Below are 22611 nucleotides of genomic sequence, written 5' to 3' on the forward strand. Positions count from 1 at the left end.
GCAGCTTTTTGTAAGATACAATTAATACAATTAATACAATTAATACAATTAATACTATTTCGAGGGAATATCAATTTTGTATCGAAAAAGAAGAACGTTGAAAAAGATTTACTATGAATCAAGAACAAATAACTCGTATAGCGTACACATTACGTTCTGCGTACATACAATTGCCTTTACTTGTAGACTAAAAATATATATCGTTAAATTAACGTGAAATTAAGGATCTTGGAATCCCTCTTTTCACCCTTTCGTTATTCTTAAAATACACAAGTGTTATAAATCTTTTTGGCAGGATGAAGCAATTGGCATTGAATGCCAGATTTAATTATTCTTTGACGGATTTTACTACTTTGTCTTTCCTAAAGTCGAGAGGTGCAAAGTACCAAAAGACGAACGTCATCGCGTAGGTGCATTTCAAGAGGGATTCTACTTCCTTGTTCCTAACAGCGTACAGGAAGATACAGGAAGATGAACTATCAGTCCTTGGATTTCGGCTTAAGAGTCCATTCGTTTGCTTATCTGCTCCTTTTATGATTCGTTAAAATTTGCAATGACGTGTAACTATAAGGCATGTTTATTTTTACTGTAGGAGGACAAATTATACAATTTTAGTAAAGTGCTGTTGACGTAATGGCGAAACAGTCGACATGATGATATATTTATTTTGAAGTGATGTACTTGAATCGGCTTACTTCACATCCAAAGTTAATCAATTTCGCAACGTGATTCACACAGCGCATCGAACTATAGTAGTTTCACGCGCAAATTATAACTCCAGTTTAATACTAAAATTATTAATTCCTATCAGCGAGTTTATAATGCAATGTAGACAAATAAAATGTATTTTCACAAATCAGATTTTTAAATAACCATCAATTTTTTATTTAAAGTTTTGCAAGTCTTTTCTCAGATATCGTAAAAGTTCGACAGATTATAATTGTTCTAATTGTTTAAATATCTTTCAGATGTCTCTTGTCTTGTTTAAGTTTAGGTTTTGTCTGCATTGACGTTAAATGCCATTAAGGAAATATAAAGTCTAACGTCATAGCTTGAATTCATTGTTTGATCGTTGCGCAGATCGTTTAAAAGATATCGGTATAAAAATAGAAAAAAACTTGTTTACTGCTCCTTAGCGTCTTTAACGTTCGTATATGATTTAAATAGTAATGTTTGTTGTAGTTCAAGTTTTATCAAATAAAAGAATATAGTAAGTTAAAAAGGAAGTAGTTGTAAAATGTTTATACAAATGTCAGTAATTTTTTAGTACATTATGTATTTCTTAAACCGTTCGATTTGACAATGTAGATATAATAGATATATCGACTTTCCAAATATTGCGTCAAAAATGGCATCCCTAAAAAAATACCCGTCACTTGCTTTGTTCTTAGTTGTTATTGCACAATAATGCATTTTTTACTTATTTCTCATTTCTATCATACGCAATTAAGCACTTAATTGATGCAATCTTGCATCGGGCGAATGATCAGGAAGCAAATTAGACAAGTAGCGATTTCAACATGTAACGTTTCGACGAACAAAGGAACTATTACCACCGTATGTGCACTCCAACACTTAAGAAATCACATTGTTAAATTTTATATCGTTTATTAAGCTATTTTTTAGATATCGAAAAACTCTACGTTGGCACTTTAAAATTTTATTTTATTAGTATTAAAATTGTAAATTAATTACTGAAATTGTATAAATTCTAAATCGACTAAAACTCTAACATTTATCCTGAACGTATTCAAATAATTGTAATACCTAGCTCTTTATGAAGTCCAATAATAATGTTTTATAATAAGGAAAAAATATTCCAAAATTAATGTACCTACTTTTTTATTGAAATTTAAATTATATAACGTAAGAAAAAATAAAAATAACCAATTTCGATTCTCAACATCGGGCAAGGACGACCACTGTACGGCCGATGCACTGTATGAAAATTTGTTTGTCAGTGATCGACCAAATGTGTGTCAGACACGGTCACAGAGAATCTTGCAAAGAATTTCAACCAGTCAAGAACCTGCTGGGTACCGATCAATGAGGAGCTCGGTATGTTGGAAGTTGGTAAAAAGATAACCTGCCTACATTATGCAGTGATGCAGCAACGAAAATTATAGTTTGTCAGCACAACACGATCGACGCTGCTGATACAACTTCTGCAATTCAATCGTCATCGGTTTAATTGAAATGGAACATCGAATGGGTCTAGGTCATCGAACGAACGATACATATGTCAATATTTTTATCTCTGTTTGTTTACATAATCGTGAGTGTTGCGAAAAAATCAGATCGCGAGTTTCGTGTTAGGTTGATAAAAGATTCTGGATTATTTTTCTATCATGTTTTTTTTTTTTATTAAAATTAGATAATCAAATTTTGTTCGTTCTTTAGGATTTGCTACTATAGGGACAACCAACCGTTTTTGCTGCGAGAGCTAATTAATTTTACAATAATAGCGAAACCTTTCGTTCCAATAGCAAAATTAATTAGCTCTCGCAGCAAAAAAATGTTAGTTTTCCCATATTTAACAAATAGATTTGCTATAGTAGCAAATACTTTTTCCCGTGTTGAAAAAATAGAATTAATAAACTTTGTAAATGTGGCGACATTTTTGCTTTGATTTTGTTAAAATTCTGTTTTTATTTTAACTTTATTTGACAGATATAATGAATTTTTCATATCAGCCTAATTATAATTAATATATCAGCTAGTCGTTAAAGAGCAAATGCAAACTTCTATCTATAATTCATTATTCGAAAATAAACGTTTAAAGAAGACAATTTCATTTTAAGAAACTAATAGACGTTTTATGATAATAATTGTTTTATAATTGTTTTAATATAGGTATGTATCAATAAATCTGTATGCAAACCGAATTCCCTTTGTTCTTTATTTCATAAAAGGGCTTTTTCTTTTTCCCACCTGACAACAATTCATTACTAATAATTATGTATGTTATTTAAAAAAAAACTGTACATTACACAATTTCATCCATTTCATTTCTTAAGTTTATTTGATTTCGATATGAAATTTTGTGTTTTTTTACTTAGTACTATATTTAGAAATCCTTTTTTTTTTTCAGGTGAATTTATATTTTTCATATTCGAAGTATAGGCTCCAATAAAAATCTACGAATATAGAAAACGGGCCAACTATAAAAACCAAGCGCGGCAAATAATGCGCGAAAATTTTATTTTTATTTTTATTTTACATATTTTTTACATTGTTCATATAAAATTTTTGATCTTTTGCATAGCTTTTCATATCTTTCAGATTTTGTAAAGTTCTTGCTTCTGTTACTCAGTCGTTTGTAGATCAGTTGTTCAATATTAATATAGTCGTTTTAGCGAATAAAGGGAGGAAGATTTGAAAGATTTATTACGGATGATTCCATACAAATTAATGGTTTATTGCGCGCGAATCAACAATCGCTGCCTTAGTAATATAATATTCAACGTCGTCGAAGCGACTTCTATTCTTCTCTAAGTGTATTAGTCTTGATTAAAATAAATAGAAAAAAACAAATAAATAGAAATAATTGCTTCGTACTATTTGTTCTTCCTCGAACGATTATGTTTTTGCAAGAAAAATGTAGCAAAGTAAATTAATTAGAAATCAAACCAAATCAAAGTGCAAAAAATAAATTAATTTACATGCTTGTATTGTAATGTAAAGAAATAAAAAACCTATTACGTAAATAATATATATATGTATAGTATAATGTAATATAATTTAGTCTTTTTTGTTTAAAATTAATTTATGTAAATTGTTGAAAAATAGTGTTGCAGAAATATAAAAATATATAGCATTTATTGGAAAGAAAAATGATAATTAATGATCCATTAATCAATTTTTTAACATGTTAAAAGCGACACTTGTTTTGAATTCTTTAATGTATAGAATTTTATTTTAATCAGAATGTGCGAGTTAAAACTCTGATTCATAAAATTTAGTTATTTTGCTACTAAAATAACGTTCAATTTGTAAAATGCAAGAATATTACATTATTCTTGTTTGTAATGTATGTTTATTTTGATTGATTATTTCAAACAAGTAAAGAAATTAAAATGCTTTTGTCTGATAAAATACAGGTAACCCTCGATTAATTAGTCCCGTGTTATTGAAAACTGTAATTCAAGACTCCAGATTCTTATAATAAAATTGGGCATTTGGGCATGGTTCTAAGGAATTATTTTCAAAAATTTTCTTAAAAGTAGGGTTGTCACAATTTTTTACTTTGCTATTCGAGACTCTGCAATTCAAGTACCGTGTTATTCATAGGTCACCTGTATATTAGATTACACATTTAATTGATGAATAATTGAATAGAAAGAGTGTTGATTAAATATTCAGTATCATGTAAGCTATATTCGATCGAAAAATCTAAAAGTTGCATTGGATTAATAATTATATCATATATATATATATATATATATCTAATGTTTTTTTTAGAATGTGGGTAAAACCTGTTTTTTTTATATAGCAAGGGCAGGAGTACTCCTGCGGAATTTAGCGAGATGCATGTAACATCATTATTAATGAAATTCAGTAATGTGGCAAGAATTCACGCATTTGCCCTATCGGATAGCGCAAGTTCACTATTTTTTAAATAAGAAATACAGATTTAAGACATTAATTATTTAAAATTATTTTGTGACTATATATATATAGTAGAAAGAATATTCCTACTCGAAGTCATGATTTATTTCGGATGTCTTGTTATATTTTATTTCGAAAGTGATAGATGCAGTAGATCTTCCTCCAAAGTCGATTTTTCGAAAATTTATTGAACTTTTACTGTTAATAGAGCTTAGGCAGAAACGGTATGATTGAGGAACTCTATAGAAGCATTCGTCACTAGTTTTTCTGGTTGCATACGAAAGGTGCACTTGTCTGAATTAAATCGACGCATCCTTATATTTCTTTAATTAAAAGGATAAATAATTTAAATATGAATTTGCTTTATCTCTCAATATCACATAACAAGTTACATAATACTCATAATATATCTGATATATTTATTTGTATATAACAATACGTACTATTTTATTTCTTTCTAAACGTTTTAATTTATTATTTATGTTTATTAATAAAAATAAAATACCAAAGTAATATCGCGCTTATATTTGAATGTAAAGTTAAATTAGATTAACTAAATTAGATTAACAAAGGATTAATTTGGTACACGTAATAATGATCAAAACATATATTTTACGTCAGAACAATACGGGGATTTACAAATGATTTGTGGAAGTAGCAAAGTTCGATTGAAGAACTAGTGGAAGATTTTTATACTATCATTATTCTGAGGAAAATCCATTAACTAAGCATTCATTTAAATAAAATGTTACGTCAGTTTGTTTTATATGTCAGTTAATAGAAACACAGTAATATACAAAACATTCTTTCAATCTTCTCTACTTTGATGGTATTTTGATTGACAGTTTTTAAATCTATAAATATAAATTAAATTATTCTTATATATATACATATATATATATATATATATATATATATATATATATGTAGGTCCAGAGGTATGTTCCGGGACTGTTTACGTTTTTTGAAATGTACAGTCCTGGAATATAACGCATATATATGTAATCAGATTCAAAAAACTGTCCCGAAAATTGCCGTAGGACATCAATTTTTTCCAGGACAGTCCTGGAAACTGCCAAATGTCCCGGAATATACCGATATCAAAAATAAAAGTCCCGGAACATACTTCCGGACCTACACACACACACACACATATATATATATATATATATATATATTAAATATCTAAAATATTAAAAAGTTGCTTTTTGATGTGATACATATACAGTTTTATGTCTCATAATCGTAAAATGTATTGCGTGACATATTTATCGTTAATTTATATACGCGGAAAGATCTTGCTTATCAATACGTATTTTCCTCCAGCGATTATTATTCACGTATGTCTCTAAGAAATAAATCCAAGTAAACGATCCTTGTAATATGCATTACTGCAGCTTTGCAGTAATGTTGAGTTAATAATGCCAAGAACTGATAAATAATGTTCTTTAAGAAGACAATTTATTTAATATTTTAATTGGTATTTTGCACGTGTGCATGTTATTGGAAATATAAGAAAAATAAAGTTATCAAAATATTCTGCAAATAATTGTATGGTAACAAATTAAAAAAATATTGTAACCGTTTCTGGCAAAAGGGAAAAGAATTATGATAGATATTTCAAATTATAATATAAAACGTGCATATATAAATAAATATGCAAAGATCTAAAAAAAAAAGATATAAACATACGTGATAAAAATATCTAGAGATTTTGAGATATTTTTATATCTTTTCATTGCATCCTAGTAAAGCCTTTCGTCGTTCTGGATTTTAAATTATTTTCAGCACCTCCGCGACACTATATTTAATATGCAAATTTAGACTGAAATTATAATTATTGCGTGAGATAATTCTTGGCTTGTCACAATAGTAGGAATTAGTTCAATTTCTTACAAGATTTTAACATATTATTTTATTTTACTTATTTTAATGAATTATATATTATATATCCATTTTATTAGAAATTTTACATAGAGTTTCTACTTTTTTCATAAAAATAAATATAAAGCCACTATTGTTTATAGAACGGTAACTATTAATTGATATATGATTATAATAATTCCGAATATGTTTTCTAAATAAAGTAATAAATAAAAATATTAACGTACTAATTATAGGATAAATATATATAACAGATATTAAAAGTATATATTCATAAACTTGACCGCTAATTTTATATCAAGAGCCACGGTAGTGTCTCGCGTCAAGTACACGCGAAGCGAGACTGCACCGTGACTCTTTTACGCGTTGCATTTACAGCGAATGCCTTGCTATAGAGCGAGTCGCGCACGCCTGCCGCAATGCAACCACTATTTATGCTGTGTCTGTCTGCTGGTCTTCTGGTCGCCTTCGACTCTCTTTTTATAAGTTGTGTCACAGATAATTTCTTTTTTTTTAAATAAAGTAAAATAAATAACCGTAGCGCGATTTATCGATATTTATATTTTCCAGTTTCTCAGGCATGCAAATACATAAATGTCAATAAATTCCTGAACGGATATTTGAAATAGTGCAATTGCACAACATAAAATATGATTGCAAATTATGAACTCCCAATTGTTCTAATCATGAAAATTATACGCTTATAAGAGCGTACCACGCATGTACGTATCTGCTCGCAGAATACAATTTCTTAATCAATACTCATTTTCCTACGTCTACGTCATCGCTTAAATGTGCAGAAAAGCGGAGAGAGAGATACATTATCTGTTGCAATCCCTTTTTTCTTTCAATCCCATTCCTTCATTCGTGTGCAATCGCTACATAGTTCATCTGTATCCAAAGGATTATTATCTGCAAGTGCGCTCATACTCGCACATTGCATAAAATTCTCCGTTTAAATTATTTCTACTGATAAGTAATGATAAAAGTAAACTGGTTCAATCCCAGGTAGCAGAGTGACGTCAAATGACGTCTTTAGACGTCATCCTGCTGGGATGTTATTTCTTTTCGATGTAAGGTCATCTTAAATTGCCGATCTTTCCTTTTGTACTCCACCATTAGTGACGTCAAATTCTTTTTGCTCGTGCAAGTTTCTTCCTGTTTCTAATAAACACCTCTGTGAATGCTTGTTAATAGGTGCTGCATGGTTGACAAACAAGTCAATTGCGTTACGTTCATTATGGCTCGCGGTGGTTGCTTAGTATACACTATTGAGTTTTATGATAACGGAAAATCGGACTTTTCTTTTATAAGAAAAAACTGTAATCAGGTGAGAACAAAAATTATAGATTTATTCTTATATATAATGTCCGTTCATTTATTACTTTTAAAAAACTTTAATAGTTGTGCATCTCTTGTCCAAAACTTAAAATGTTTCAAATTTATATTCCAAGAAGATTATGTTACAAAATATGGTAGATTTACAATAAAGCTCATAATTTTTATTACTTTTTCATCAAAAATTTTATACGCCTGCAACTTCCTTTCAATTTACCTTATATACGAAGTTTAAATTTATGAATTTAATTGATCATAAATATATGTTTTTAATCGCGCTCGTGTTAATCCATATATTGTTATACATGCGAAGTATAAATAATATATAAATAATAAAACACGACTTATATGAGGTATACAAATGTTATCTTAGGTTTTTATAAATTTTGCTCTAATAAATCAAATATTACTGCGTTGAAAATGAGAAAATTTTCCAAGGAAGTTATACAATGTATCGGACTGATACCAATAATTTTATCGCGTCATCAATTGTGTTTTGTTACGAAAACACGATGCAACTGTAAACACGACACGCGACCGATAAATATTCATACGAATGATATACCGTCAGCACCAGGCGTTTCGTTCCGATAATGCGCAACGTTAAAACAAAGGTATTTCTTCGTTAAATATGCCGTGCGTATCGTCGTTCGCGATTCTCATAAATCGCGTGGCAAGATAAGCGAGCCGTGTATGCATAAACCGTGACTTTTTGACATTTTCATTTACTTACCGAGGTAAACTTACTAAATGTGAAATCCACCGAGGACCTTTCCAGTTGCAGCAACAACGCTAGATGTGGTTACGACGTCGTAAAATCAAATTAATTAGAAGACGCAGAATAACAGAAGAGGCTATAATCGCACGTTTAATTGCTTTCAATAGAGGAAACATTTTTTTACAATCATTAATGTTTAAATAAAATAAAGCATCTCTCGGACATCAAATGAATCATTTGGGAGTTGAAAATGCATCTGCAGTCCAGAGTTACGTTATCAGTGGTGTTATCGTCGAATATTCCAGGGAGGAATACTTTACTTTACATGTTTACTGAAGAATATACACTTGGGCTGAGCTGCGCTAACGACATAATCGTTAAGTGAAAAGTTCAACGCGTTGAGCGGATGACGATGACTAAAGAAGTTATCACCGCAAATCGTTTAACGTGAAAAGTTGAATGCCTTATAATACGAAGCTCTATTATATAAAGGTATTATATAAAAGAAATAGCACGCGTAGGCTGTAGCTTATATAGTATAGATTCAAGTACAATGTTACTACTGGCGATTGTCCGTATAGTTTTAAGTATATAGTTTCTAGACATTATCCATATTCAGGAGGATATTTTACATTCAAATTTGTCACATTCTTTGTTACGTCAGGAGTTCTTTGTCGCTCGGTTCATAAGTTAACGATATTCAATGACGTTTTGTGTGTTGATGATTTATTAGAGTTGAGCTCTATATACCTATCACCTTTACCTATACCTATTTCCTTTATGTACCACATAAATGCTGACGGTTTTAATCGATTATGTTTTAAACGAGATTACTATAGCTAAAGCACGAGTATAGCTAAAGCACTAAGCTTTTCTCAATATATTAAGTAGCAAATAGAAATTGCATGTAGAAGCTGTACGGTCTGAGAATAATTGAAAGATTAAACAAAATGTATGTTTTATAAGTGTATGTTTAAATATATACTTTATTGTCACACATCGCAAACTATAATAATCAATTATTTTAAAGTAATTACTCCTTTAATTGAAAGTTTTCTAATTTTTTATATAGAGCAAATTTAGAAAATAATTTATACTATATTTTATGTTTAATTTTTTTAATTATAGCATATTTTTTAATACACATTCTTAATGCACCTCAAATTTATTCATAGTTCTGATAATTTTAATTAATATGTTTTATCACAAGTGCAAAACATCAATGATAATGAGAATACATTCATATTATGTGATGATATGATAAAGAAAATACATTCATATTGTGTAAAAATAATATTGTTATATTGATAATAAGCAAAGAATAAGTAAAAAGAAACAAAATACATTTTTATTATATTAAAAATGTGATTCTTATATTAAGCAATCTTTCTCTCTCTCTCTCTCTCTCTCTTGCTGCTTCTCTAACTCTGTCTGTCTCCCTATTATAAAGAGTTAAAGCGTAATTGGAGTCGCTCTTTTCAACTGATTCTGCATAAATGACGACGACGACACGACGACGACGACAACAACGAAATTGCAACACTCGTTCAAATACCGGAGGCGAGTAGGCAGAGAAAGCAGACATTTATTCGCCTCATTCGTTCGCTCACTCACTCGCTCGCTCGCACATATGCTCGACTTGCTCGAACAACCGGTGGCGGCGAGATTTTCTGCGATCGGTGAGCCACGATCTTGGTCAATCTGATCGCCGATACGCGAGCCAGACAATCGTCAGACCCCGAATACCCCGATGCTGATCGTGTGTCTCTTTATCCCCTCCCCTGATTTTCTGACGTCCCTATTCGCGGCTTGTTTACAGTGGCTGGTTATCTCGAGATGTTGCAATCGATGTCACACCGGACGATCGTAATCGGTACTCGTCAATTATCCGCTTAATTCATCTCCGTAATAATGAGATTCTTCGTGCAACACACCCTCTTTATTTTCTCATCGTCCTTATGTCCCTCGTAAGGAGAAAGATTTTTGTACCATGTAAGGTAAATGTACCAATGCCTGGACACGTACCAATGTCTGGACATTTTTATCATTTTATTCCTTAAATAAGTTATAACCCGAATTTAAATTAAAGAATCAAAGATAAAAACATTTTTCTTGTATATTATATTTTTATTTTTGATTTTAATTCGCGTTATACTTTTTTAAAAACTAAAGTGATAAAGGTGTCTATAGACATATAGGTCTTAAGTGTCCCGGCATTGGTACATTTACCTTGCGTATAGAAAGGGCGGCGCGCGAATTCGGGATGCTGTACAGTTCACGGATTAATTTCCTGCTCAATCGATTGTTTTATAGTGCATTTTTAATACACACTCTCAACGCATCTGAAATTTATTTATAGTTCTGATAATTTTAATTAATACGTTGGTGATTAGTCAACTGCAGGCATAAATGCATATCAAAAAAAAAAATTAAGAAAATACATTTTTTTCTCTCGCAATTAAGTTGCATCGAGGACATTATTTCGGTTCTTTGTATCTTTATTTTGCGTCATACTGGTTTTTACCTGTCTGTTGCGACCCACTTATCGAAGAGACGGCGTAACTTCGCTTTTCGCTCTCTCGTATATGTTTATAATTCGAGATAAATTATAAACAATTATTACGCTATTTACTATCATAGAAACTCGCCTGACAATGCAAGTGTATTCTTCTTTCGTGCTTGCGGTGCTTGCCAGCAAAGGAATAACGTTATCCTTTTACTTTTCTAATCGTCATCTAATCGCGCGCAGCTGCACAACGCAACGGTGAGATTCATGCGATTCATATCCAAGTCATTATCAAATTAACGGAACAGAAACGCATCCTATTGCATTTTTGTTACGTTGATTACCGTATCCCGTAAATCGTTTGCCGGAGCAACCGCGGAATATCGCGAGATGATGCAAGAGGTACGAAATGGCCTTTATTGGCTTTCGGTTAAAAAGAGAAACACATCGGCATTAACATTTTACAGTTGAGCATATCCCTTGCAAAAACAGACTGATTTCATCGAACGCGTTCTCGTCTTCGTCAGTTGACCCGCATTCGCCGCTTGGTTGGCGTAAAAGCGCGTAAAGGACCGGTAAAAGAGATACATGGTAAAAGAGAGGTGAAGCCGCGATATGGCTTCGCGAGCGCGTTTGCGAGAGCGCGATTTTGCGAGCAGTTCCATGTGCAGGAGGATTTCCCAATTAGACGCGACCGATTTCGCAATTTGTCGTGCGACGTGCTAATTTTTCGCGCAGGATATAATGAACACATCGCGAACGGACGAAAATGAGTTTAATTGTAAGATCACGCGTCGCGGATGATTCCCCCTCGGGTGTAGAAAGCAAGTTGTTTTACTTGTTTTTACACTTGGCAATTTTACGATACCGGTATTATTAATTATTGAAAAATTGAAATTTAATTTATAATGTGTTTTGCACTAGATTGATTTTACGTAGGCGGAATTTAAGTTTCTCTTTCTTTCTATACTTATTGCTGCTTTGGAATTTTTTGATGCAATGAAAAATTGACATTTGTTATATTTTATACAGCACGAAAGGGAATGTCATATGTAGAATGTAAAATTATTTTCTGTTTTAAATTCTTTGAGAAAAGTATATATTTGAAATAATTATAAAGTAATATATTTATATTTATTTAAATACAAGGTGTTAAAAAATTTGTATATATTGATGAATCGTGATGCGAGCGTGTTGTATTTTTATGGAAAAATAACGCTTATATATTTTTACTGAATCTAGAGATTCTTTATTCTACATATTAATTCTTGCTATATGATTTTGTGAAGACGGATATATTTTTATAAGCGTGCGGAATTCGAGATACGTTGCTGCAATATCTAATAATTCATACTGTACATGTAATTTATACCTATCATTAGAACGTTATAATAAATCAATAACGTTATTGCGCCAACATGCGATTGCTTAATTAAATAACAAATGGCACTAGCGTATTTAGCGCAATGTTAACGTATTTTATTATCTTTAAAATTAATAAACCGAGTAATTGGAATCTAACCAAGTAATTAACATACCAAAGTTAATTATAACCTATTATTATGAGCGAATAAAAATAATTTCTCTGCATATATTGAAAATTGCACGCCTGTTGTAGCCTGTAGCGCAGATATGGAGGGCGCTTAAAAAGAATGTGAATACTTATATGGAAGTAACTATTTTAAGATATGATAGTAACAAATAAAGGATAAGAGGAAAAGCAGTCATTGTCTGTCCGGAGTACTTTCGAGAAAAATCCAATTTTAAGCACGAAGACATCAAATATCTTAGAAAACTATTGAAAGAATTAGTACAAAATTTAGTGAATATCGAAACGCTTTAGATGTAGTTCATATTGTATGTTGGACTCTGATGGTTCTCCCTCACGTGAATTATGATTGTTTTTTCGCCAGCATGGTACATCTTTCGGCCTTATTTTCAATACTGTTCTTGATTGAAACAGATAAGAATTACGAAAGTTCTTTGAAAATGCTACGAGATAATATATAAAGATAATATCAATTTCGACAAAAAGGATGGACTTTAAGTGTTTTTTCTCTGTATATCCCTCAAATGTATTTTGTCTTCAAAAAATCTCCAATTTGTTCATCATTATTGGCAACGTCAATTCTTGGAATCTTCTCCAGGTGGTCTCCAAAGTCCTCAGGCACATTTCTTCGGATACTGTTGCAATCACATTTGCAATTTTCTGTCAGTGATTTTGTCACATTGTGGCTTCGTAGCATAAATATGTTCTTTTACCATCCCCCACGACCCCCACAGCCAGATATCACCCAGCGTAAGGTCTGGAGAACGGTGCTGGTCATGTTAGAGGCCCTTCTCTTCCAATTCATCTTCGAATTCCCTGGTGGGACAGTCACAGGCATAGTGGGGCAGAGCACCATCCAACTGTAAGTATCCACTATGCCAGATTTCACAAAATTACGAATGTTATTACAACAATATCCGAAGAAATGTGCCTCAGGGTTCTGGAGATCATCTGAAGAAAATTCCAAGAATGTGTCGATAATAATGAATGAGAGTGAAAACTTTTATTAAAGACGAAATACATTTGTATACTATGATATCTTGTGTTATCAGTTACGTTCGGCTAAAAAAGTTACTTCCCTATGAGTATTAACATTTTTTTTAAACACTGTATATTATATAATTTTTTTTCTTCGTTCGCTTTGTTACTGAACTGTGTTCGTGGCATTATCTATTCCATAAAAATTATAAACTTGCGTTATCAGAGATAATTATTTTTCATGAAATTTACGAGCATATTTCAATTTTATTCTTTCTCAGTTACACGATATGCCTATTGTTTCAAATCTAGATAGCTGCTTAAAATATTTGGCATGTGACATGTGATTTTCAAAAATGTTTTATGAGAAATTTCACACATATGCAAAACTTGCTAAATTTATTTTGATATTATTTCCAAAATGCTTTGCAAATGAAATCTCAAAGCTCTCTCACGTTGAACTATTATGTTTAAATCGATTGCATTATAATGTAAATTATTTTATAACGTAAATTTAATAAAATTATTACTATTCCCGATTAGGCAAAACTGTAAAACCATAATTCGCAGATGTTACAAATTGCTAAGTTAGTAATACGAAATACATGCCGATCTGACTCGCAAATATCGGTTTATGGCAACAAAGTCGGTGAGATTACGTTGTGGAAATCGTTAAATCTACCATTGTAAATCGCTTGATGGCTTCGCTGCTTTCGATGACCGTCAGAAACATAATGCAGATTGAACGACGACTCGCCATTTAATGGCGATGATATAATCACTGGTGATCGGTGCGAATGACCTTGGAGGACGAACGATCGGTTCTCCCGGTCTTGGAATTCAGCGCTTGTGCACTCGATCGGTAGCTTCTTTCCTTTTTTTACTTACGCGCGATCCTCTGCGATACACTCGCGATTTCTCTCTTGGCCTTAATAGCGCACACGCCTGATTCTTTCTCCTACCCTTTCTCCGGCGCGACGGTATCACATTGAAGGTCTTGCGGGGGGAATTCGTGTTCTCGGAAAATACAAGCGGATCATGACGATGCAATACGCAAGATTGCATATGATGTCTCAACATATCAATTTAGCGATAGATTATTGTGCGTATTATCCTATTTCTACATTTTAACGATTAAATTTACCAGCCAATTTTGAACAAATTTTTACTTTATGAAAATGTCGTAAAATATCATCGTTTTCTGAAACGATTGTCAAGTTATTAACGTTGCAGATTGAGCAAATAAAATATTCGCGTACGTTTTGCCTCGCTTCATTCGCGGTTACCTGTCCTACAACAAATTATAAACTTACACTATCAAGCATGATTGCTCTTTTCGCGAATTTCATGAAAATTAAATCTCTCAAAATTTTCTTGTAATAATTTTTAATACATAAAAGAAAAATATAATTCCGTAAATTTTTTAAATATTTTTTCGTAATATAGATTGTCATAATACTCAAACTAATATGATAATTAATCACTAAATTGATGCATCGAGACATATCACGTATATCATGTTATATTTGAATTTGGTATATTGTGTTACTGAATTGTGTGTGTAAATTGTATTAAATTCTACCTTCGGCGAAACTTCTATGAATTTAGTTGTGTAGAAGTATATCGTGCTAATCTTATACATGTGTTAAGCCACAAAATGCAATCAAGATCAAATAAATTAGAGATATGTAGTTTTAATGACTATATACAGTATGCAGTTTTAATGATAAAAATTTTTTCACTTTCCAATTTTCAGAGTTAATTTACTAAGAAAGCATCTATAGCTATTAAGAAGTGCTTTGTACGTTTATCATCAATTTAAACGTCAATGCAACGATTTCTTCTTAAACAACCCATTTCTACTTTGTGCTATTCTGTAATGATTAATTATAAATTGCATTACACATCAGTTTCTGCAAACATTTTTAAGAAACAATAATTTGAATAAACTATCTAGATCTAAATAAATTTTCTGCATTGTTGTTATGTATATAATGATTAAATTAAAGATAACGGTCGGCTGTATAAATTAATAAAATAGCGAATTTTAAATTGGATATGAATGTATCAGAATCAAAACTGTCCCCAATATTGCATTTTTTAAGGAAGATTTTCAATACCAATCTTTATTTTTTTGACAGTAATGCGTTTCCTATTTGATGTCATCATGTGAACTTTTTCAACGAATACGTAACAGATATTAAAATGAACAAAAAAGATAAAGTCATGCTGTAACGATTTACAATGCTAATGCAGAAAAATGACCGGCCATTATACTACTTAATTGTGTTAATACGTGCAGGCTTAGGTGGCACACACGTGGCACACAGGTTAAATAGTTGCCTATATTCGAAGCTATAATTACATCTTTTTCTCGGATGTGTCTAGTTATGATTAAGAGAAATGGAAGCCACAAATTTTCTGTTACACAATACTCCGGAAACGGTCTTTTTACACTTTCTTTACTTTACTAATACAACGTATCATATACAGATTCTTAATCTCATTACATTATGTATATCATTACATTTCCGCATTTCATTAGATTTCCGCGATTTTGATTATACGATTGATGCAGTGATACGTCTTATAGCCGTATTGCTATAAGTAAGGATTCCTTGTTCCTCATTCTACACTTCATAAATTTTAAGGTTCCTTGATCGATCAAAGAAGAAAATGTAGAATAACTAATAAGGAACAAGGAATCCTTATTCCTCAAGAAAGGACTATAAATACGGCATTAGTGTGATAAATTAAGGAAAAGAAAATTTTGACAGCGTTTTCTTACTTAGAATACCTACTTCAAAATATAGCTTAAAAAAAAAACATTTTCTTTCTAGGCACTAAGAGTTTTCATATACTTTGAAGACAAAATTTCTCGCTAAAGCGAAAGCGCGCGTAAAAAATTACAGAATTATTTTTAGCATAATGCACAATTGTCATAAAAAGTTAAAAAAATACAGAAATATGCAAAAGTTAATAAAAATTAAACTTGATTATGATTAAAAAATCACACTTTGGGGATACGTCGTGGATGATAGTGATGGAGAAGAGTGTATGGTTGGATGTAACAATGTTATGATGCGTCCTCAAAAATACCATGCGACTCTCTGCGAGTCGCGATGGTGCCACTCCACAATATGCCCGCCTAACTCTTGGTCGTCCGATGAGATCGTCGGTGAGAGTGTCGATCAGGGCAATGAATATTGTTGTCGAATTTGTTTATATTCTTAAGTCGGCGCGGTCGAGCGCCCGCGAGAAAACGCGGTTAATTAATGTGGTGCCATCCCGGTAGGAGCACACGTGGCCACCACAACACAATCTTTTACACAAGTAAATAAATAATTAAATACTGCTCAAATTACATTCTTTTTGATAATTTGAAAGATAATCTGTCATTGACAAATTTTTAAATAAAGCTACGAAACAGCAATCTTATTAAAATTTATTAAAAAGCACGTCCTATAAATAATTTAATTTCACATTTTTTGGATTTTAAGTTTGAGGATGTAGATTTGTGTATATGTGGGTGTTTTAATGCATTAATTTCTCAATTTCTCGAGAAAGAAAGAGAAAGAAAGAGAGAGAGAGACAGAGAGAGACAGAGAAAGAGACAGAAACAGGTCTATTAGTTTATCTATAGGAGGGTGTATTGCAAACGCAACTTTGATATGAAGGGTTGCGCGCGTGAACCGGGAGAGATCATACCGGGGATAATCGTGCAAGTTGCATTGCACAACTTTCTTAATTTTTGAGTTACGTAACAGCAGCTGTCATTGGTTTGCAGAGAAGAGAGGAGAGACAGACCCCCCTGGACCGATGCGGTTCCCCTTGATTCGTGGGAGACCCCACCAACTCCGTGTGATTGCAACAGCATCAGTATATTCTAATGTTTTACTATCCCACTTCTTGCACTTGTCCGATCCCGAAAGTGGGAAGCACTTCGGACATACTCCAAACGATCGCGATCGCGGTTGTTCAGTTCTTTGGGAGCATTGGATCACGTGAGAACGAAATCATTACGAGATCGAAAGTCGTCTCGTAAAAGGATCGGCGCGCGATCGTGCCCTCTCGAGTAACGGCCAGTGTAGAGACCGGTGACGTTTCAATCCCTTTCTGAGAAATTAAACGAAACTCTCTTTTTGCAACGAAATTCTCTTGTTACATCGTGAAACGGGAAATTACTGCTGATTCCGAAAATCGAATCGTGTCGCATCACACAATCTTCTTGTGCGTCTCGCGCGAGCTTGCAAGACGAGGGAAGAAGAGCACTCAGAATTGCGCGAGTTCGCTCGAGTGAACTGCGCAAAATTATCCTAGGAGATGAACTAGTGAATCCTATTGTCACGTGATCTCGCGAAGTTAAATTCAAAAGGTAAGCTCTGCCCGCAGCGGCCCGCAGATCCATGACTTTTTACGGAAAAATTAACGGACGTTACTTCCTCGCTGCAGACTCGCAGAATAATTAATGTACGAGACTGATGACTTATGTTACTCCCGTAAAAAATCGGCGCGTTGGTTTTTACCGTTACCCAGTCGTTCACGCTAACCACTACTCCGAGTTAATAATATTTCCTGAATGAAAGTGACGGGTTTCTCATATAACATGAGATTCTTGACTTCGTCGCGCTGCAGTTTTTACGAGCACCGTCACATACTTACTTGCGCATCATTATCAAGAGAGAGAGGAGAAATAAAAATAGTTCTTGATATAGATTTTAACGAGCTTCGCGATTACGTGGTTTCACTTCCTCTGTGTCATGCTACGATTACCATCTGCATGTAGGCCCTGACATTCGCGAAAAGTTTTGCACTCGCATGTGCAAGTTTACATGAGAAAGAAAACAAATATTCAGAGAAAACGTTTATTACAAACGTAAAAAAAATACTTGTTTCATAAGATTTGTATTAAACTTTCTTTCTAAAAAAGAAACAATAAAACGAAAGGAAATTCGTTATCACAGAGAGCAATTTCTCTCTCTTACAACTTTTACCACACATGTATATATACATATTTACTATATGTAATTTACAACGATTAAAAAAGCAACATATCTTACTATAATTAAAAAATTAAAACTAAATCGAAAAATAAACTTTTGTTTAAAATACATTGACTGTTATAAATAAATTATACAAAAATAAGGCAAATGAAAGCCAAAATACGCGCGTTATTCCGTTCATGCTGCGTCAATAACCTTTGTATCATTAATGTGATCGTTAATGGCTTAAATGTGTACAACACACGATTAAATTTAATTAATAAGATGGTGCCCATGTTTAGTAGAATGAAACAATAGAGTGGTAAACAAAAAACATGAATATTTTACTTATTATAATATTATATGTAATTCAATTTCATACTTCATTATTTTCTTTTTTATTACAAAAATAATTAGGCGTGAACAGAAAGTTAGCTAAAATATGCTCTTTAATGTGTTTGCTATCAACCTTTCAGATTCAACTTCAACTTCGTAGAAATCGACTAAAGCATTACATAGTTACTTGAATGTAGCGGTTTTTGTGATATGGAATGTAAATATCTTCTTGTGCAGCTGCTAGTGAAAGTACTAAAGAAAACAAAATGTCTCACATTATGCCAGGGCCTCTGCGCTCTGATATAGAAACGTATTACTCTTACAAACTCTCTATTTTTTCGGATAAATCAATTTTTTTATCGATGGATACGTTGCTCAGGCGTTTTTCTTTTTCTATAAGTTACGTGCACGTTAAAAGTGCGATCACTGGAAATTAAGATAAACGCATATAATTCACGGAAGTAATATGCGCTGATCATACGTGTGATAGTACGTTACAAACATAGACAGATTGCGATGCTACAATCATTTCTCTTTCTCATTAATGATTCAGATCCTGCGAATGAGCAGTTGAGTTTTTTTGAATAAACAAATTATTGTTACGTCGCTTTTCCCGCGACGTAACAATGCGGCGCGCACAAGTGAATATCAGATTATAAAATTTATATCATACCGCTTTTATCTGAAATTAACACAGAACTGAGAGCAAGGAAAACCATTTTATCTGGCTTTCATATAAAGTTCTATAACTTATTTAATTTAATTTAATTATCGCGTAATACAAGTTATCTTCGTGTCAAATAATCGAGCTGGAATTAAAGAGACAATTGCTTTTTATCCTTTCCTCTACCGTTACGACCGTTCTGTCGTTGAACTCCGCTATGCAACCTGCTTTGCTTTATCAGTTTGGATAATTTCACTTTTCACACTTATGTTTGTACTAATTGTTACATAGTGTAGAACAGTTGGCATGTGCGATCCCTTGACGGTCACTTTTACTTTCATAAAGAGTTTTTAGACCAAAGAAATAGAATTCTCTTGAATAAAAAAAGGAAGTGGATTAATGGGGAAAACTTGTATATTAGGAACATGTGTGTTTATGTTTTTATTTATGTAATTACTCGTGAAAAAGAGATTTTAAAAAATTACTTTTTAAATTCCCTTCTCGGAAACGGTGGAAATAATAAAGACGCCGCTCAGATTAATAACTAAACGTGTACCAATAAGAAGAATTTAATATATCTGTTAAATATTCATATACGCCTCATGGCGCTTTTATATTCGATAAAAAGATAGAAGTTGCTTTACGTATATAAACCAATTAATAAGCAACAGCAAGTGATATTAATAATATTCTGAAAAAATTTCGGAACTTGATACAAAATAAAGAATTAAAGGTCGAATGTGTGCATGCCTGTGTTTCTAACAGGTTTAATATTACCGATAGCGGCGGGACTGCTTGCGGAGAAATAAATTTATCCGCGGTTAAAATTGTCGCCAGCTACCAGTTAATTTATCTTTAATACATACAAAATTATATGTTATCTGTCATTGTTATTATCATGATTTGCGAAAAAGCATTTCCTGCTTTTCACAGAAGTTTCAATCGTGAGAATTGCCAATTATTAAGCTACTTTATACAGCTGATTTAAATATTTTTCCTCGACAATGCAATTCTAAAGCGAATATGATGAATAATCATGTACCTATACAGGAGGTCGCAGGTTCGTTTCACTGTCAGTGACAATCGCCTCCATAACGGCATGTCCAGCCATGCACACCAGACGGTCGCGCCTATCCCTCGCACGCGTGCACGCACGCGATTGCGTGCATGAATGTCGCGAATACCCATTTGCTCTATTGCACGTGAACTTTCGTATAGTTGTATATATGTATATATACATATACAATATATATTGACGGTGAAATGGCCGACGGGAAGAAAGCGTAGCAGGAAATCAATGACACGTTGTTACGTTGGTCGACTTAACTGGTAAGACAGCATAAGTGATCCTGAAAGTACGTGGTCGCAAGGTTGATATCGCGAGATCGCGAGAGCCGCGCGCATGCAGGTATTCGCATTAAAACGAAGCGTTATTCGTTATACATGAAAATTCGAATTCTGCAAAATAAAACGTAAAAATTGCGCAATTTAAGAAATATTCAGACCAAAGAGAATCAATATATAATAACGCGTATCATATCCGAGCAAAAGGTCTTGATTACGCGGCAGGAATAATATTTAAATAATTAAAAAAATCGGATTGACGGAGTTCTAAAAAACTACCGCGAATAATGCAAATAACATGAATGACCTTTTCCATATCCGGCACATCGCGTAATTGTTAATAAATAATACTTTAAATGTCCTTTTAATATCACGAGAAATATATAAATTTCTGTTATTAACGTAACGTATGGAAATATATAAAAAAATTGCATAACACGCAATTTTGTACAGCAATGCAAATGAGTAATGCAAATTGAATTTAAACTGATAAAGCAATTAAATTTAAAATAATACAGAAATGCAAATTTGGACTTACAAGCAAATATGTTTTCTTAAATGATGATATTTAAGTAATAATTTTGAGTATTATTTAATGTGCAACATATTTAAAGAGTATTACATGAACAAGTATATGCGATGCATCACTTTCTCATAATATATTTTAATTTATTCATGACAAGGTTAGACAGAGTTAAAAGAGTCAGAATAATGTTTAGCCTATATTCTATCATTGAGTACTCTTTTATCGAATAAAACGTTAACTTAGTTTTTATATAACTGTAACTTATATGTGAAATAAAAACGCCTTGAAAAATTCTTAAATTTGTACCGTCTCAAATTTATAAGAAAATATGTACCTTATTACTATTTAATATTCGATAGAAACTCTATTTTTATATGAAATAATAATTTCTGTACTATCCAATATTTCATTGTCAGACAATCGGCTCACTGCGCGAGTAGGATTTTGAACAAGACAACTAAAACGGTGAATACTTTGCGAATACGACTTCGTTGTGCAACCAATTTCTCCATCGTTTTTCCATTTACCAGGAACTGCTACTTAACATTGCTTATACCAGCTTTAACGCGCAAATAATTACGTTAGATCGTATTTTAAGTCAATTAAACATTCAGAGGAAAAAAATTAGTTACAAATTATTTCACTTTGATAGGAACAATCATATTTCTTTTTGTGTAAATTTGTTAAAATGTATAAATTACGCTAATTTTGTTAACAGCTGAAATCAATTGCATTAATAAATTAATTTTTTTTCTAGATTTATTATTCTGTGTCAAGTTCTGCCTGATTTGCAAGGATCGTTTTTACGATCAACGTTCTCACCGCGGCTTTATCTTCTTTCTTTTTTACGATACTGTAGACCACGCCATTCTTTATGTCTTTCCTTCGTCATAAAATTGCAGCGTGTGAGCGTTATTGCGCTTTTCCATTCACCGCTTCTGCAACTGAAAGATTGCGATCTCTATGTAATTTGGTAATCGCGCTGTCACGAAAATAAGGTCGGTATCGATGACTTTTGCGTGTATGACAGCGGCAATTATCCGTTGCATGAGTTTTTCTTAGATTGCAATGTCGAAGTTCCCGATATAATTTTCGATAGACGGTTTTTTTCAAGTGTGTTCCTTTATCTGATCATTAAAGGCCAATTATAGTGCGAGAAGAAATGCCGTTTCGTTTAA

The 22611-nt window shown here is 32.4% G+C and overlaps 1 protein-coding gene across 4 annotated transcripts in view; it reads left to right on the forward strand.

Moving 5' to 3' along the window:
- The window catches only part of Sit (stuck in traffic), a 62512-nt gene that overhangs the window by 29180 nt on the left and 10721 nt on the right, over nt 1–22611 (forward strand). For 2 of the 4 annotated variants that reach the window (XM_077409966.1, XM_077409965.1), the window contains exon 1: nt 17544–17956. The exons of 1 other annotated variant lie outside the window; for it this stretch is intronic. The gene's annotated coding sequence lies outside the window, so the exon portion shown is untranslated. Of the gene's footprint in view, nt 1–17543; nt 17957–20657; nt 20893–22611 lie in introns of those variants that run through there. One more of the 4 variants, XM_077409968.1, reaches the window with a different exon arrangement.

This window comes from Temnothorax americanus, unplaced genomic scaffold, assembly GCF_048541705.1.
Source record: "Temnothorax americanus isolate GAGA-0224 unplaced genomic scaffold, ASM4854170v1 Scaffold28, whole genome shotgun sequence".
NCBI lineage: Eukaryota > Metazoa > Arthropoda > Insecta > Hymenoptera > Formicidae > Temnothorax > Temnothorax americanus.